At 32.7% G+C, this 7,939-nt stretch overlaps 1 long non-coding RNA gene across 1 annotated transcript in view; it reads left to right on the top strand.

The window, feature by feature from the left end:
• Positions 1 to 4,099: 4,099 nt before the first annotated feature.
• LOC111085143 overlaps positions 4,100 to 7,939 on the top strand; it is a 7,271-nt gene continuing 3,431 nt past the window's right edge. The window contains exon 1 of the long non-coding RNA XR_002609989.1: positions 4,100 to 4,212. This is a non-coding gene — a long non-coding RNA (uncharacterized LOC111085143). The remainder of the gene's footprint in view (positions 4,213 to 7,939) is intronic.

Below are 7,939 nucleotides of genomic sequence, written 5' to 3'. Positions count from 1 at the left end.
CCGTCTGCTAGAATTAGAATTAATGTTACCTTTATAACACAGGACATGCCCACGTAAACGTCAAGATTTCGAAGCAAAACGCCATCAAACGGGAAGAAATGAAGTTAAAACAACTTTACATTCGAAATAAAAAGTTATTTGTATATTTTTCATACGTATAAATCTCTTAACCGAATGGAATGAAAAGAGTCGACGTAAAACAAATATTATTGGTCTGAAATTAATTATAATATATATATATATATATATGTGAGTGTATGGATAAATAAATAGGTTAGTATATGTGGCATGATTTTATTGGTAATATAAACTGTAATTTCATTATACTCTTTCCATTACTTGTTTTTAGTGGAATAAATATTTTTGTTTGAAAATGAAATTTATTAATTAGATTTTTTTAAAGTAATGACAGTTCTAAGGATTATGTAAACCTGTATATGATACATGCATTTCTTCAATATATGTATATTAATATATACATGCCTCCAGTAGCACAGCGGCATGTCTGCGGACTTACAACGCTAGAAACCGGCTTTCGATACCCGTGGTGGGCAGAGCATTGTGTAGCTTTGTGTTTAACTTCAAACTAACTAACAATATATATGAGAAATAACTTGTGTTTAAAAATAATAACAGTTACTCTTTTTTCCAAGGTGAAAGCTTATACCAGAATAATTAAATTCAAATGAGAAATTTATTTATGCGAATATTACAATAAATAACCGTAAAAATAAGTAATTAATTAAATTCTGAGGTTAATGTTTATCACCCTGATTCCATGGGGAATCTAGAAAAATAAAATATTAATATTAGAAAGTAATTTGTTAATCAATATATAAGATTTATGTCAAGCTGTTATATATGTACTGTAACGGATTAAAACAAAACGCCTCCACAACCACGGTCAAATATAAAACAATTTATTAAACTGTAACAACAACAGAAATCCAAAATAAAACATTCAAAAAATTCGAAAACAAATTTTATCACTTACAAAAAAAGAAATAATAATAAGAAGTTAGTAAATCCATGCCTGGGCAGGACTTGATTCAAACGTTAATAAACAAAACAACATAAATATCAATGTTATTAATTTCAATAAATAAAGGAATTAAGAAAAAGAACCAGAAGCAGAAGAAAAACCTAATTCTGAAAAAAAACACAATATTTCAAAATTAAACCACTTCAAGATCACTAACAATATCGGACAACAATCACTAATAATTCGTTCTGTCTATATCTCGTGGAATGGCACATTCAAAGTCAACGAAGGGTTTTATTTAATGGTTAGACCATGATGTTACATCTCCTATGACTAGTCAATTTTCATAATTTCTCACAACATTAGTATCTCTACGTCACTGCTAGGGGAAGCTTGTGTCGGTGTCATAATACAAACATACTCAAATTCAACGTGCTCTAGGTAGAAGGTTAGTTAGCACTTTAACAAAACTAAGTATTCATAGTTGAACTAAAGGATGGAAGGAATAATAAATGAACGGTAAACAAAACCGTAACAAAATAAAAGTAGAATTCGTTATCTCACAGTACTTCTGTTACGTATTAGAATTTCAAATGGTCTGAAATTGAGTTAACTGATAATCTAAATTCAGTAGTTAAATTGTACTTTGGATTTAGTATTTAAATTAAAGCCGATATATAGCCAGTTTATGATATTTGCCAACAAGATTGATACAGACAGTTTTCTTTTTTAACACAAATACGTTTTAATATACACACAACAATACAATTTACAATAACAGTTATTACAAACAATGATTTATAAATAAAAGTTTCACAAATTTACAAGCAATATAAAATCTTCTTTCTAGTCTGGAACTTCCTTCATATCTTATCGAGGGTTCACGATGAGCGAGTTAATTTCGAGTTGACGTAGGCACAATTTACTTAACTAACAGGAAGCTAGCTAGCCCTGTAGTTCATACGCCTATTAGAGATTGAGTTCCACCAATGACGTTAGGTAATGTTTTCGTAAAAGTATTAATGTCCGATGTAAATCCACTGAAGTTAAATGGTTTGTAATGTTCGAAGGTTATAAATATTCCCGGTCAAATATCTGAAGTTTTCCGATTGATAAGCGTTATAACAATCACAGTTACAGCTTCCGAAGTTTATAGCACACTGACTATGGCAAATTAATGATAGATACTCTCTTTTTCGGCGCGGCGCGTTGGTTATATTTATAGGCGTGTGGAAGCGTTCTAGAAATTTCAGTTCTACGTAACAATATTGAGCTACGTTTATGCATATGCATATATTGTTGATTCTTACTCTCGAGAATCTTCTACAACTTTGGAGTTTCACAATACATATTTAACACTATAAGCTACGCATGCTTTAAAATATAAACTTAATCTAAACGAGCGTTGATATTAAAATAAATATATATATAATGACAAATTCGTTACACTTTCAATGATGATTGTAACTCTGTCATTATGAAACTTAGAAGTAAAAACCTGTCAAATGAAATATCGTTTTATCTCTTTAAATTACATTATATCGCGTTCTTGCCGAGTAATTTATCATCTTATTTTAAAGACCCTTGCAATGGGATGCTTTTTGAATTCTGCACAAAGCTGTTTGAGGGATGTCTGCACTAGCAACCTTTAGTTTTAAAGTGATAGATTATATGGAAGACAGGTAGTCAACAACCCCCATTGCCATCCTTGGGCTGCTCTTTACCGTCATATTATAGCACCCTCACGGCTGAAAATACGAGCATGTTCGGAGATGAGATTGGAACCCCTTCCCTAACCACAAGGCCATACCAGGCTATCACCCACTGACAATATTAACACACATATTAATTCTTTTTGTCTAAAACTACAACTATTTTTCAGCTATATGCTGTAAAGAACGATCTTTAAGTCAGAAAGTCCACTATGTTTGATATCCTTAAGCCAACATTTTCTGTTTCTACGATTCTTACTATCATAAAATTTAAAATTCAAAACTTGCTGTATTCATTTGATATCATTTGTGCTGTTGCATATATTAGAGGTGTTTTATGAGTGTATTTTCCCTTTTATTTTCACATATTTTTTATTAGATCATTTCACTACTCTAACCATGCCTACCATTTCAAGACGTGGGACTTCCTGAAAAAAAAATCGTATAGATGTCATAATTTTAAAAGGACATGAAATATCACTTAAGAATGTACAGTTTGACTTTTAAATTTCTGGCTATCAGGTGATGATAGTTAGGGAAACTTTAATTATACCCCCCCCCCCTTCATTTTCATTTATGCACTTTAGTTTCCCCAGCATTCCTTGTTTATATCTTGTTTATTTTCTCACGTGTATTGTTTATTTATACTATTGCAACTTGACAACCAAGAGTGTTTTTCTAGTTAAGAAGTACATGTTTATAAAAGCCATTAGGAAAAATAATAACTGTTATGGTGAGAACGCACTTTTAAAGTTGGCGAAACGTGATTATAATCAACTATATTTGTCATAAAATAATAAATAGTCTTCAGGCCCGTACACAGAATGTTTGAAAGGGGGGTTATAATTTATGAGATCAAAAACCAACACATACTGTGCGAAGCACAATCAGCGTGCAAAGCATGCGAAAGCTACGGAGGTCTTGGGGAATGCTCCCCCCCCCCGAAAATATGTAAAATATAGGTGTTATGAGATTAAATATTGAAACAATTTTGCATGAAATATGGCTGAAACAATTGCATGGCTGTTCATATAAAATCAACAAATCATCATTCTGTTATAACACTGCATGGGAAGGTACGCTTAAATTAGTATAAATATGTATGTTTTATTATAGTAAAGTACTTTACTATGTACATGCAGAGTAGTTATTAATTGTTAAATTATATTACCAACTTAAACAACTCTGTACAACAATAATATATTAGTTACTAGCTGGAGTACTCGTCAGTCGGATGGGTGAAATAAAAATCGTTTGTAACAAAGGATAGACTCGGCATGGCCAGGTGGTTAGGGCGCCCGACTCATAATCTGAGGGTCATGGTTCGAATCCCCGTCACACCAAACATACCAACCTTTGCCTGGTCTCAAGTCCAGGTTGGGCGCGGAGCTAGCAACTCCACCCCGTAAAAACCAACCTGCTACAAGTAACTGCAACAACACCTTCCGTTGGCGAGGTGTTGTTGCGGCCCTATTCTTCATTTGGAGTTTACAGGAATAGAAAAAAGGATAAGAAATTGTGCTTCTATTATTATTTTTTTGACATAATAAACATTAAAATACAATAAGAATACATTGTAGCACCAATGCTGAAAAGAAAGATATACCGTTTTCAAGAATTCTATGAACGTGAAATTATATGGCTTCCTTATGTCACCCTGTATCACTGTGTCAACTTGTGTAGATTTGGTAGTTTTGTTTCCTAAATTATATACGAAATTAGATGGGAGGGGTGTCCAAACTCTCCCCCTTATGACCTTCCTCATGTCATCCTGTATCACTGTGTCAAGTTGTGTAGATTTGGTAGTTTTGTTTCCTAAATTATATACGAAATTTGATGGGACGGGTGTCTAAACTCTCCACCTTATGACCTTCCTCATGTCATCCTGTATGACTGTGTCAAGTTGGGCACTGATTGATCAAGAAATGTGGAAACGTATAAGAAACAGATACACACACGTATTGACGTTGTTTATATAGAAAATGGGGTCCAACCCCGACTTCTTCATAACCTTCCTCATGTCATTCTATATCGTTGTGTCAAGTTTGGTGTTCATTGGTCAAGAAATGTGGAAACATATAAGGAACAGATGGCTGAAAGGTGCGAACAAACAGACACAAACTTAGCTTTATATATTAGATAATTGCGCAGTAATATATTTATCAAATACACAGCTTTTGACCACTATTAATACTGTTAACCTTTATTTCTAATAAACCGTCGATATGATGACAAAAACTACTAATACCAACACATAAGCAGAAGTGCCGGTATCGTGTATATTGATTCAGCAACAATAACACAAATTTCTTTGTCATATATTCTTGCAACAACACAACAATGAATATTGTTTGTGTAATATAAACACAAATTAGGAATGTACAGACAAACGATACTTCATACATGTATTGAAGAGTGACTAGTTTAGTGTTTGTGCACTCTTTCTTTAACGTACAAGAATTAAGGGATCTCCTTTGAAAGGATGACAATAAAATATAAATTCAAATGATATAAAATAAAAATATTTTTGCGATAACGCAGATTAAGATTTTTAACATTCTATTAACGTATTAAATGTGATTTAAAGCGAAACTGCTTAATTAAGAACACTGAGCTTATATAGGCTGTAGTGCGCATAAGTCAGTCATTGTGAAAGAAGTTAAATATGTGGTGTCATCGGTTTATTTTGGCATTAAACAATTCGAAATAATTTCCGCTAACATGTATATTGCTTTTTAAAGATAAAAAAACATATGACGATTACATTTTCGGTGTTTATCAATGACAAACTATCCGAGTAGGCTTAGAACTAATACAATACTAGATCTAATAATGTTAATATTAATACTGAACCCCTAAGTAATTGGACTGGGCTGTAGTAATTACTACTAGTAATACTAGACTTGAGAAAAATATAGCGCTGATTGTGAATTCATGATACTCAGAAAATACATACATTAAAAAAAAATACCATGACATGAGCAATGCTACTTTGATTTTGTGGGAGACTACAGCTCAGACACTAGTTTCCCTCAGACTTCTTTCCAATCATAGACATTTTATATAATAGCGACTTAATTTGGCGCAAAGAAAAGACTAAAAAAATCGACATTTTGACAAATTATGAACAAATTATTCTGCGGTGTACCATAGTGACAGACATAAGGTTACAGATCTCCCAGTAAATTTGGGATCGTACCAGTTTCTAGCTTTTTTTATTAAAATTTCTCAGTTTCTCTATACCTCAGTGTGAGTATAACATGTACGGTTTGTCAATACATATGACTCCTTTAAATTTTACTTAGAAAATCACTTGACAAAAACAGATAACATGGTACAAGATTAGTTTATATTATATTCATTAACTAGATGAGCTTTTAACAAACTTAGTTTCTCTGTAGTTTTAAAATGCGATACAATAAACATCAGATTATTTTGAAAATGTTTAAAAAATGTGTTATTGTAATTTAAACTAATACAGTATCACTCTAACAATATCCTAATTTTCACTGAAAATTTGGTAACTAAACAAATATTATATTACAAGAGACCTAACATGTGAAATATTATCAGTTTAACAGTGCACAATCGAAAAATCCAGAATGAAAGATCTTGATAAATGTTGCATATATACTCATTAAATGTTTAAAAAGAAATCCAGAAAAAAAATCGTGATCAATGTTGCATATAAAGTCATTAAAGTTTTCAGAAAACAAGCCTGTTTCTGAGGGTCGTAGATTCAAAACCCCGTCACCGAATATACTCACTCTTTCAGCCGTGGGGGCTTTATAATGTGTTCGTTGGTAAAAAGAGTGTCCCAAGAGATGGCGCTGTTGACTAGCTGCCTTCCCTCTACTCTATCACTGCTAAATTAAGGTAAAACAAGAACATGAAGACCTAATTCTAAACTTCAGAATGTTCAGTATATCTGAGTCCTGTTTGTGGTTGAAAGTCTTTAGGCGCTACACATAAATTACTAATATATACTTTTTCTAGTTAATACGTTCAGTTTTCTTTTTTAAATAGACGTTATAGAAATCATTTCAATATTAAATCAGTCAAAGCATTCACGAAAAAGGCATGTGCTGTTGTCAAACAGGATTTTAGGTTGTATGTATAGAAATGTTGAATATAAGTCTTAATGGGTTATAAATTTATTGTATAAGTCAGTGGTTAGACCACATTTGGAATATTGTGTTCATACTTATGTGCCTTATCTCAGGAAGGACATCGGATTATTGGGAAGGGTTCAGAGGAGGGCTATTACGATGACATCTGGAATGGAAAGGTTGCCATAAAAGAACAGGTTAAGATATTTGAAATTGTTTTTTCTTGAAGAAAAGGAGAGTTAGAGGGAATCTGATAGAAGAGTTTAAGATTTTTAAGAGAATCGATAGTGTTGATGCATCATCTTTTTCCATACTTAATGGTGAGAATGGTAGGACGAGGGAACGCAAATATAAATTTTGGTAGTGTAAGAGTAATCTGTAGCTAAGACAGCTATATTTTTCGAATAGGGTAGTTGATCTCTGGAATGAGTTACCTTCAAATGTGATAGATGCAGTTAATTTAAGGGAGTTTGAAGACAGGCTCAATAAATATTTGAATGATAAGAGCTGAATTTAAATGTTTTATTTTTAAAGTTTAGTTTAGTGGATTAAACGGCCTAAATTGAACAACAGGTCCCATGTTTTCCTTACAATACATATATATATATTTGTATGTTTTATAGTACACTTGTAAAGTTTTGTCTATTTATTTTTTACATATTTAGCAGTTTCTGCCAATAAGAATGTTTTTATTTATTTACTATATCTTAAAACACCTGACTTTCAAGTACTTGCATTATAGCATCTCTTCTCCCTCCTGTCTATTAACCTCTTGTCACCTTTGGTAAACTCCTGCTTCTCGTCAGCCATCACTGTTTTCAAATTAAACTGCACATTCTTGAATTTGCCTGTTATACTACCTCCATGGACTTCCACATACTGTTCTGCCAGCTTGATCATCTCGTTTATGTCTTTTGGTGCTCTCTCCTTTAGGAATAGTGGCATGTGAGTTGAACACGTGGTCATGAACTGTTCACGTACTAATAGGTCTGCCAGTCACTCAAACTATCTTCACACATGGCCATGTCATTCCATCTGGTGAAATATCGCTGCAGACGTGTCACAAACTGAAATACAGTTTCTCTAGTGTCGGGTTTGACTCCCCTGAACTTCCAACGAAAACCTTCTTCAGTAAG

This window comes from Limulus polyphemus, unplaced genomic scaffold (genome assembly GCF_000517525.1).
Source record: "Limulus polyphemus unplaced genomic scaffold, Limulus_polyphemus-2.1.2 Scaffold11, whole genome shotgun sequence".
Classification (NCBI taxonomy): Eukaryota; Metazoa; Arthropoda; class Merostomata; order Xiphosura; family Limulidae; genus Limulus; species Limulus polyphemus.
This window is presented reverse-complemented; position numbering and strand designations above follow the sequence as displayed.